Raw genomic sequence first — 10880 nt, forward strand, 5'->3', positions numbered from 1 at the left:
GGCGTTCCTCTAGGTTTCCTTTCTGTGGGCATGAGGAAGGGCGGGAATGGGAGGCTGGAGCTCCCTCCCTATGCAAATCCTAGCCCTGCCTTGGCTCAGGGCTGCCAGTTTGAGGAGCGTGTGGGTTGTGATCCTTTTGTTCCTTTGGAAGAAAAAAAATGTGCTGCGGGTAAAAATAGTATTTTAAAGTCTTTTTTTTTTTTTTTAATAATGCACATCAGAGCTGATGACAAGGGAGCTGTTTCTCTGGGTGGGACAAAAGAGTGACTGAGCTGGGAAAGGCTGAGGTTTCCCCCAGCCCCTGCTCCAAGCATCTCCTCCACCCTGGTTTCCGTCAGCAGTGGGGTCTGGGGAGTGAGCCCAAGTCCCACTCCCTTCTCCCATCACCTGCTTGTAGGGTTTCAAGACAGTGCAGTTGCTTAGGGCCTTTCACTGGGCTCAGGCGGACAAGGCCAGGCTGGCTGCTCTAGGCTCGGCCCACCTGGAGCTGCTCCCCGTTCTCAGAACCTCTCTCCCTGCCTCCTCCTGTTGCTTTCTGGGGTCTCGGCTCCCTCCTTCTCCCCTCTTCTTTGCCCTGTTTATTCTTTTCTACGTTTTACTTGAAAATTCCACACCTTTTCTCTAAATTCCCGTTTCTAGACTTGTGTGTGTTTCACTGTCAGCGGCATCGACTCCCCCCTTGGAGCAGGGCATTTTTAAAATAATTTCAGCTCCATCCGAGAAAGCAGACTCTCAGGGACTTGTCCAGCTGGGGCAGGAGGCACTGGGAGTCGAGAGACGCTGGGTCTCTCCGGTCCTTTGCCCCTGTGGCATGGTTTCCTTCTTCTGTGACACTTGACTTTGAGGCAGGAACTGGCTCCTACATGAATTAAAATAAAATCAATAACGTCAACATAAAAGCTCCTGAAGGTGGGTAGGGACCTCCCCTTCTGTGCACCACCCGTGGGTCCTGGCTCATGCCCACCCACATCACTTGGCACCTGCAGAACTCAGGTGCTCGGATGGTGGGTCGCCCATCACTCTCTAACCTTGCAGGAGGGGTGATGGAGAAGATTGCAGCAGGTCCTACTTACGGATAAAACCACTAGTGACTCACCTCAAAGCTCTTGTAATCCAACTTTTAAAAAATTTGTAGGTGAGGAATATGAGAGTCAGGCATGTCAAGTCACATGCTTAATAATCCGGAATTGCTTAGTCTAAGAGATGGTGCTAGAACCCAGATATGTGCGTTTTTGCTTATGGCTCTTTCCACCAGGCCATGGGGCATCCCTGCAGTGTGCTAAGACAAGAGCCATCTGGCCACTTAAAACATTTTTGTTTTTGTACTTTTTCTACGAGTTTGAAAGGCACTAATTGGCCTACTTTACAAAGAAAAACTATATCTGTACATACGTACATACGTATATGTGTATTTTCCAATGGTTTTAGAATCAGTGTCACAGCATGTTGGGGCTGGATTCGCTTGGCGACCACGTGCTCCAGCCCTTTCAAGTTACTAAGGAGACCGAGTGTCTGGTGGGGCCAGAGTGAGAAGAGCCCTTGAAAGTCAAAGAAGCTTTCCTTTTTTGTTGTACAATCAGATAGATTTTGCTTTTCCTTTTCTTGGACGACAGCCCCACTTTTCGTGCACCTGGAGCAGTCAGGTCCATATCCGCTCACCACGCACCCATGATGCTGGAAGGCCACGGCTGAGAGGCTGATCAGCGGTCTTGTCCGCTCACAGCTGGGTGCAGGGCCCTCTCCAAACTGGCAATGTTCAGACCTGCCCACAGCCTTGCCCCTCGTCCTCGTCTTCTCTTCTGAGCCACAGTCAGCCTGATTCTGTTGACCAGAATGAGGGGCAAGTGTAGTGAAAGTGTTAGTCGCTCAGTCGTGTCTGATTCTGTTCGACCCCGTGGACTCTATTTGCAAAAACGTCCCATTCTGAAATATGGAGGGGGGTTAGGATTTCAACACATGAATCTGGGGAGGCATAGTTCACCCCCTAACAGAGTGATGGAATAGCATCATGTTGTAATGCCTCACGAAATAGTGAATCTAGGCAAAGGCCATCAGTAACTGCTAAAACCACTCAGTGGAAAGCTGATGAGAAACTTTAGAGTGAGTGGAGCAGGCCGATAATAACAAACCTGCCGGCCGATCTTAACATCACCAGATACAAGACACACAGGCCTTGCCTCTCCATGTGATGGAAGAGGAAGCACACAGCAGCGCCTTCCCCGTGTCCTTGCCTCTCTCCCCTCCAAAAGCAAAAATGTAGGACCTTAATCTGATCAAGTCTTTGATGGGAATGTAAACGAACCATTCAGAGGATTTACAAGTGAGAAGAATCACGCCTTAGGTATGCGATCAGCAAGATCCAGAATGTGAGAAATTCTGTCGGACAAAATCCCTGGTTTCTTAACAGATGTTAGAGGGGAAAAAAAGAGGAAGTGGGGACCTAGAGGTCCAAAGAGACTTAAAAAAGTGTATCAGCTGAACTCGGTGCGTGCATCTTGTGTGGTCTGGATTTGAACAAGTCATCCATAAAATACCAAAAAACATATAAGAGGGAAATTTGAACACTGCGTATTTGGCGATGTTAAAAAAAATCATGAACTTTTTGGAAAGATATATTTATTCATTCTTGGCTGCTCACAGGCCCTCTCTAGTTGTGGTGCGAGCCCCTCTCACTGTGGTGGCCCCTCTCACTTTGGAGCACAGCCTCTGGGCACGTGGGCTCGGTAGCTGTGGCTCACGGGCTTAATTGCTTTGTGACACGTGGGATCCTCCCAGACCAGGGATCAAACCTGTGTCCCCCGTTTTGGCCGATAGACTCCCAACCACTAGACCACTGGGAAAGCCCCAAATCATTAATTTTTTAAAGTGTGATAATAGTACTGTTGTAATTTTTAAGTTCTTATTTTCAGGGATACCACTAAGGTCCCTACCGATGAAAAGTTAGTGTCTTGGACTTGTTTCAAAATAATTTGGGAAAGAGGTGCTAAATTGGGTGAATCCAGATGACTTGTGATTGGCTAGGTGTTGAAGCTGGGGTGATGGCTATATGGGGTTTCATTATACTCTTCTCTCTGCTTTTATACATTCGAAATTTTCTATAATAAAGTGTTAAAAATTGATGAGGTGGCTCTCCTATAAAAGTCCTATCTATCCATCTCTGTTCTGGATACTATCCCATCTTGTCTTCTCAAGGACTTAGCTCTCTGTTTATTGCCTCTCTGAGCATAGTTAAGTCTCTCCCTCCCCCGAGCCACCCCACAGCTTACAAACACCTTCTACTACCTACCATTTTTTAAAAAAGAAAGAAAGAAAATATGGAAAATCAACTTTAATTTCTCCCTTGGCCCTTCTTATCTCTTTCCACCTACCCAATTTTTCTATCTCCCCTGTGCGGTCCAAACTGCTCTTCCTGTGTACGAACTTCTTAAACCCTCACCATCCATTCACTCCTCAACCAACTGCCCTCTGAGAAACACGGTCAGGGTCACCAGCATCCTACAGGTTACCAATTCCAGCGGACACTTTTCTGCTTGCATCTCCTTCCTGACTCTTCCCAGCTATCTCCTCCCACTCTTCCGTCTTCAGGATGGCCTTCAGGACACTCCACGGCTGGGGTCCCTCCGTCAATCTCTGTCATTGTACTGGCTTCAATTCTCTTTATAGCCCTTGTTGAAAATTGCAGTCAGATTTTTATTTGTACATTTCCCACTGGACTGTCAGCTCCACAAGAAAAGAAACCAAATCTATTTTGCTCATCCCTGTAACCCCAGCAAACAGTGCAGTTCCTGGCACACCACAGAGGCACTTAAAAAATATTTGTTGAATGAAAACAGTAAGCGATGCATCAGCCAGACGATTACCCAAATTAGGATAATTACAAATTGTGAAAAGCTCTATGAAAAAAGCGTTAGGAGTGTTGATCTAGTCTGAAAGGGTCGCAAAAGCTTCTATGTGAAAATCACATTTGAGCTGAGCTGCGAAGAGTGGGAGGGAGGTACAGAAAAGTCGGGAAACAGTGAGAGAAAAAGAGTCAGCCGACTGTGAGCAAAGGGTGCAAGAAGGGCTTCTGAAGTCAAAAATCACCTGGGGACCAGAGATGTGCTGTGTCCTCTACTGGGGTGGGTCTGTGTGTGCCACTTGAGAGTGAGAAAGTGACAGAACGCAGGGGGAGCCCAAAGGGCGATATGGTGCAGGCTATTTTTAACCCTCTGTGGACCAGCAGCCAGAAGAGTTTCAGCAAGATTTCACTTTCCTTGCTCCTTCAGAGCAGGAAGTGCACCGAATGCATTAGTGAACAGCCAGGACAGGACGGGGCTGGGGCAGCTGTGCTTCACCCTAACTTCACACCTTCCCGTGAGAAATGAGCCACGTTTGCGCAAACAAAACCTCAGACCCTGTCTCTTTCGATTTTGCCCAGATGGCCTCCTTTGCTCAGATCTCAAAGTTTGGTCTAGGGTCTGATCAACATTCAAACACATCTCCCCTAAAAGGCGCCTTTCGGGAGGCAGAAACGTGAGGACCACTCAGCCAGCATGGACCAAAAGAGGATGAGACTCCAGGGTCTTCAAACAGTCCCCAGACGAACAAAGGACAGGGAAAGGGCTTCTGAAAGTAGCTCACAAGCACGAGCACAGAAACAGTGAAACCATTTTTCAAGTACATAACCTGTGCTTTGACCCAGTAACTCTATTTCTAGGAGGAAATAACCAGAGGCAGGCAAAGACCAGTGTACCAGGATGACTGCATTAACACTATTTACAAAGTAAAAGAATCAGAAAACCTAATGTCCAAAACAGAGAGAGGGCTCCAGAAGTTACAGCATGCCTGAACTAGGATGCAGCCATCACCATCACATTTACAAGTAAATCTTAATTGCTTGACAAATGCTCAGAATATAGCGTTAAGGGAAAATAACTGCTTATACATTATGAACTCACATATGTGAGTTTCTGTATACGTATTAGATGGATAGAGAGATGCAAAGCAAAGACTGGATAGAAGTCACAATGAGAGTTAAATCTAGATGGTGCAAATTGCTTTGTCTTGATTTTTATACTTCTCCTTTAACAAACGCATATTATATAATCACAAACAAATAATAAGATACTTTTTGATGTGTTCATTTATTTTCTTTCTTATTGTGGGAAAATGCACACAGCATGACATTAACCATTTTTAAGCTGGGAGTTCAGTGGTATTAAGTACATTCACAGGGTTCAACCATCACCACTCCAGAACTTTCTCATCCTCCCAAACCAGAACTCTGTGCTCTTTAAACGTGAGTCTCTGCTTCCTCCTCCCCCAGGGCTTGGTAACCACCATCCTCCTCTGTATCTCTGTGAATTCGGCTTCTCTAGGCACCTCTTGGGAGAAGGCAATGGCACCCCACTCTAGTACTCTTGCCTGGAAAATCCCATGGATGGAGGAGCCTGGTAGGCTGCAGTCCATGGGGTCGCTAAGAGTCGGATACGACTGAGCGACTTCACTTTCACTTTTCACTTTCATGTGTTGGAGAAGGAAATGGCAAGCCACTCCAGTGTTCTTGCCTGGAGAATCCCAGGGATGGGGGAGCCTGGTAGGCTGCCGTCTATGGGGTCGCACAGAGTCGGACACGACTGAAGCGACTTAGCAGCAGCAGCAGCAGCGGGCACCTCTTATGAGTGGAATCATGCAGTATCTGCCCTGTTGTGTCTGGTTTATTTCACTTATCTTAACATCTTCAAGGTTCATCCATGGCTGCTTTATTCTCCAGGCATCTCAGTGTTGCTCCCACACTGCTAAACCTCAGTGCTCACCTACAGCGATGTCCAATGAGGTCTTCTGCTCGGGGCCTGATGAACCCAAATATTTCACTTGAAATGTGAAGGCTCCTCTCAAAGGACCCAGGAAGTGGTGTGAAGAGACAGTGTCGGGTGTTACACGCTCACCTCCCCTTTCTCTCCAGCAGCCTCAAGGAACCAAGGATGCTACCTTCTCGTATTACGTCTTAAGGAAGGGGCGAGTAGGAGGAGAAGGTAGGGTGGACACTGATTGAAGGAAGGCCTGGGAGGAGCTTTGAAAACACCTGCTGAGGCCAGCTCGTCTGCAGAGGCTGAGGGAACGAGCGTTAATGGTCCCATGTGCCAGGGGGCGAGGCCGCGTCACGACCACAGATGCCAGATCGGCCTCTGGGATCAGCGTGGCCGTGGGCGGTCTCTCAGAGACCCAGAACTGCCTCCCCATCCCCACCCTTGTGGGCCCAAGAGTGCGCCCCCCCCTCATTCCGTCAGGCTGGTGAAGTTCCAAGTCCAGGTAATACTGAGAGTATTAGGCACTTGATATGCAGTAACGTTACTGAAAGTGTGAGAAGGAGGAACGAGCAGCAACTGACTGGACTGTTGGGTCTAAGAGAAGGTCTTGGAGGCTGGAGTCTTGCCTGTAAGAAGTGGGGGACAACAAGGCCTCTGTGCCTGGGAGCCCCCAGGGCCCTGCTCGGCATCAGTAAGTGCTGGTATTATTTAAATTACTATTGCTGTTTAGTGTCAGATGACAGACTCAGACTCAGATTTCTTGACTCCTGGGCTGAAGCTGTTCTTACCAACTCTCTCTTTTTCTCACCTGTGTCCTTCCTTTGAACCTTGATCCTTGACCGTCCTCCTTTTCCACCCTCCTCTTTGGAACTCTGCACCTCTCAGAGAAGAAAGGGCAAAAGAGTCTGCCAGAGTTCGCATTTGCTGGGAAGGAATGAAGAAGCAGGCACCCAAATCAGTGTTTTGCAGCTTACAGGTGAAACTCAGGGCCCTTTCCCACACACCCATGGTTGTACGTGCCAAGAAATATGTCTGTCTTCTATATCTCACTATGCATTTTTGGTCAACTCTCATTTCAACAGATTGCAGATAGAAACATTTTGGTCATGATAAACAATGACTTTTTTCAAGCTATATTCAAAGTGTGTTAGGAGAGGGGGAGACCTAGATTTCTAGAACCTTCTATCCAAGATCATTTTCAAGATAGCCATAATTCCCTTCAAAATCTTGATGTGTAACCCTTGATTCATTGGAAAAGACCTGGATGCTGGGAAAGATTGAAGGCAGGAGGAGAAGAGGGAGACAGAGGATGAGATGGCTGGATGGCATCACCGACTCAATGGACATGAATCTGAGCAAATTTCAGGAGATAGTGAAGGACAGGGGAGCCTGGTGTACTGCAGTCCATGGGGTCGGAAAGGGACACAACTTAGCAACTGAGCAACAGCAACAACCTTGGTTCCCTGTGTATGCTAAGTTGCTTCCGTCGTGTCTGACTCTTTGTGACCCCATGGACTGTAGCCCACCAGGCTCCTCTGTCCATGGGATTCTCCAGGCAAGAATACTGGAGTGGGTTGCCATGCCTTCTTCCAGGGGATCTTCCTGACCCAGGGATCAAATTCCCATTTCCTGTAGCCCCTGCGTTGCAGGTGGATTCTTTACCACTGAGCCACTGGGGAAGCCCTGATCCCTTTCATATCCGACTCGAAAGTCAGTTGCCAGTGGGAGTGTGACAGTTCTTCTGTGTCTTGTTTCTCCCACTTCAGAAAGACCTCTCTCCGGCTTCCCTTGGCCGTCTGCTCTGCCTGGCTGAGGAGGAGACAGCCCAGACCTCTTCCACCCACACAGTCCTGCTGCCAAAGATCCGAAATGCAGGGAGTGGTCCAATTAAAACATTGGGCATGCAGGGAAAGACGAGCATCAAAGGACAACCCTGTTTGCTATTTACCAAAAAAAAAAAAAAAATAAGAGAAAGGAAAAAACAACACATGTAAATATTTTTTATCTCAAGTTCTCTTGTGCTAATTAAGGAATAAGGACAGTTGTTTTTAACAAGGCTTGAGCAGCTACTCACATTGAGTGGAATCCTCCGAATGGACTGGGATAAACAAGAGAGAAGGTCTTAAAAAGAAGGCTCATTACTCAGACACAGCCCTAAGCGGGTTCCCCTCAGGCAGCTGCTGGCTTCCAGGACATCGTGGGCGAGGTGAGGAGAGCACAGAAGAGGCTTCTTGTTCACAGGGCATCTGTGTGTGAGGAGACGCCCCCTGCCCCCATCACCGAGTGTGCACTTGAAGACTGTCATTTTCATTCTGGAGGCCTCAAGCACCCCATTCATTTCTGAAAACCCGTGTGCCAGCTTGGCATCCAGCTCAGGGGACATAAAATAAATCAAGAAGGGGAGGGAAATGTCTGGAGCACACACTTTCTAATTATGTCTGTTTTCTCTCCTTCTAGCCTCTCCCCACCCCCTGTGGCAGCCCCCCCCCCACCACCACCACTTCCTCCCACTGCCGCAAGTAACACACGCGGAAACGTTTTCAATTCTGTACCACCTTGGCAATCTCTTCAAGTTCCAAGCTTCGCCGCTGCTGCTTGCGAATTCAGGAGGCATGAGCTGTGCATGGGGGCCGCTCCTCAGCTTGGCCAGGCCCACCTGGCTTGTCCGACGACTCTGAAAGATGCAATCCAAAAGAGGAAGCCATCTCTGTTGAGAACAACTGCCCTTGGCCTGAATTTGTCAAACAGGATTTATGGGGAAAGGACGAGGGAAGGCAGCAGGAAGAAGACAAATACTCAGAGTATATTAAACAAACACACGTTAGGGTGTGGCTCAGCTGTGCAGGGGGATGATGCAAACTGCTGCTCCAAGGCAGAGTATAAGGCTCATACTCAACAAGCATGCCAGGCTTCATCTTGGCGATTTTCACTGGGATGGCCCCATTTAACCCTCCCAGAAAACCCCCACCAACCCACCCTATTATGCTACCTTGTGCCCTGAAAATTCAGATCCAGAGGAATCAAGGCAACCAAGGCCAGTGCTCCCAAGACGCCTTGTGACTGCATGACAACACTCCACAGGGAAAGAGAAAAGAATCACTTTAAAAATTACCAGAGAGGGCTTCCTGCCAATGCAGGGGACGTGCCTTCAATCCCTGATCTGGGAAGATCTCAGGTGCAGCAGAACAGTGAAGCCCGTGCGCTACAACTACTGAGCCTGTGCTCTAGAGCCCAGAGTCACAACTCCTGAAGCCCGTGCTCTGCAACAAGAAAAGCCACGAGAATGAGAAATGTGCGTAGCAACAAAGAGTAACCCTCACTTGCCGCAACTCGAGAAAACCCCGTGCAGCAGTGGAGAACCAGCACAGCCAAAAGTCAATCAATAAAAATGACTGCACGTTATAATTAGCCATAACGCAGATGCTGACATGAAGGGAGACCCGATGAGAATGCTGCACCGTCTTTGCGGCTTCTCTGTAAAATACAAGGCTTATTTTAAAGAAATAAGCCGCCACCTGGAAGGATGTGTGCAAGCGTGCCAAGCCCCTCAGTCGTGTCCACCTCTTTGTGACCCCATGGACTGAAGCCGCCAGGCTCCTCCGTCCATGGGATTCTCCAGGCAAGAATACTGGACTGGGTTGCCATGTCCTTCCCCAGGGCATCTTCCCAACTCAGGAATCAAACCCACGTCTGTTGTTTCCTGCTTTGGCAGGTGGGCTCTTTACCACTAGCGCCACCTGGGACGCCCACCTGGAAGTACAAGTCCTTCTGAAATGAATGTGACACAGATCATTCCGTTGTCCTGCTCGACTGTCCACCCAGAAATGGGTGGCGAGAACAGGAGGAGCCCCTGGCACTCAGCCGGGCATGCAGAAGAGGAGACGCTCGGTGTCTGTGAAAGGTTAGGACACGCTCCCTCGTTAGACTGGAGAGTCACACAAGACATCTTAGAGGAATTAAGATGGATGAATTTTTAACTTACTGACTTATGGTCTGCTGGTCAATTATGAATATTAAGTTGTTACGTGTTGAAACCACTTTCTGTTGATGCTTTTCTCTTGACTTTCTCCTGTCTTTTCTCGTTTTTCTTTAAATGAAAACATCTTTCATTTAAAAAATTACAATTAGCAGCCTTCCTCCATCTCTGAAAGGAGAAAGGGCTGTCATTGTGAAGGCATATTTCGGGGGAAGGAGAAGGTGTTTTGGAGCCAGAGAGATTTGGCTGCAAGCCATAGTTAAATGGCTTTCTGGCTGTGTGATCTCAACGAATCTGATCTCTGAACGTCAGATTCTTTCTATGTAAAATGCAGCCATTATATCTACCCAGCAGGACTGTGGCATTAAACTATACAAATATGGTGTTTACTGATGCATTGTATGTGCTCAGGAAATATATTGATGGATGATTAAATATGGGTTAATACTTAAAATGGAATATATGTGCTTAATTTAACAACAATACAAAAAAATCAAGCATCCTTACAGGGAAGGGTCTAGTGGTTTAAAAAAATCACTTTAATAATTATGAGTAGATCCCTCTGGTAGTACATTGGATAAGAATCCTGCCAACGCAGGGGACACGGGTTCCATCCCTGATCCGGGAAGATTCCACATGCCACAGGCAAGTAGGCCCATGCGTTACAACTGTTAAGCCTGTGATCTAGAGCCCAGGAGCTGCAGTTACTGAGTCTATGCGCCTAGAGTTGGTGCTCAGCAACAAGAGAGGCCACTGCAATGAGAAGTCTGTGCAGTGCAAATAGAGAGTAGTCCCAGCTCACTGCAACTGGAGAAAGCCTGCTCCATGAAGACCCAGAGCAACCAAAACTAAGTAAATAAATAAATTTTACAGAAAAAAAAAAAAAAACCAACCAAACTATGACCATATGTCCAAGATCTACTCAGGGGTGTTTTCAGTGGATCTCGGGCAGGGCTGGGGGCGCACAGGCCCCAGGTCTGGGTGTGAAGCATCGGGCAGGCCTGGGAGTAGCCCGCCTCCCTCGCACATTGTGAGCAGAGCTGGATCTACACAGGCAGATGGAACAGGAGCCTCCTGACCAGATGAGGGGCTGGTGGAGGGGGGTGCGGGGGCTG

At 48.0% G+C, this 10880-nt stretch overlaps 2 long non-coding RNA genes across 2 annotated transcripts; one reads left to right on the plus strand and one right to left on the minus strand.

Annotated features, from left to right (window-relative positions):
- Positions 1–179: 179 nt before the first annotated feature.
- LOC147361603 (uncharacterized) lies at positions 180–2023 on the minus strand. Its single transcript, XR_015137589.1, has 2 exons — positions 1667–2023; positions 180–859 (listed from the first exon to the last, which is right to left on the minus strand). It is a non-coding gene; the product is annotated as an uncharacterized LOC147361603 (long non-coding RNA).
- A 3852-nt stretch (positions 2024–5875) lies between these two features.
- Positions 5876–10219, plus strand: LOC147361604 (uncharacterized). The gene is made up of 2 exons (XR_015137587.1): positions 5876–6480; positions 8247–10219. It is a non-coding gene; the product is annotated as an uncharacterized LOC147361604 (long non-coding RNA).
- The last annotated feature ends 661 nt before the right edge of the window (positions 10220–10880 follow it).

The sequence above is a fragment of the Bos grunniens genome, chromosome 12 (genome assembly GCF_055505025.1).
Source record: "Bos grunniens cultivar Pamir isolate PY7600 chromosome 12, Bosgru_T2T1.0, whole genome shotgun sequence".
Taxonomy (NCBI): domain Eukaryota; kingdom Metazoa; phylum Chordata; class Mammalia; order Artiodactyla; family Bovidae; genus Bos; species Bos grunniens.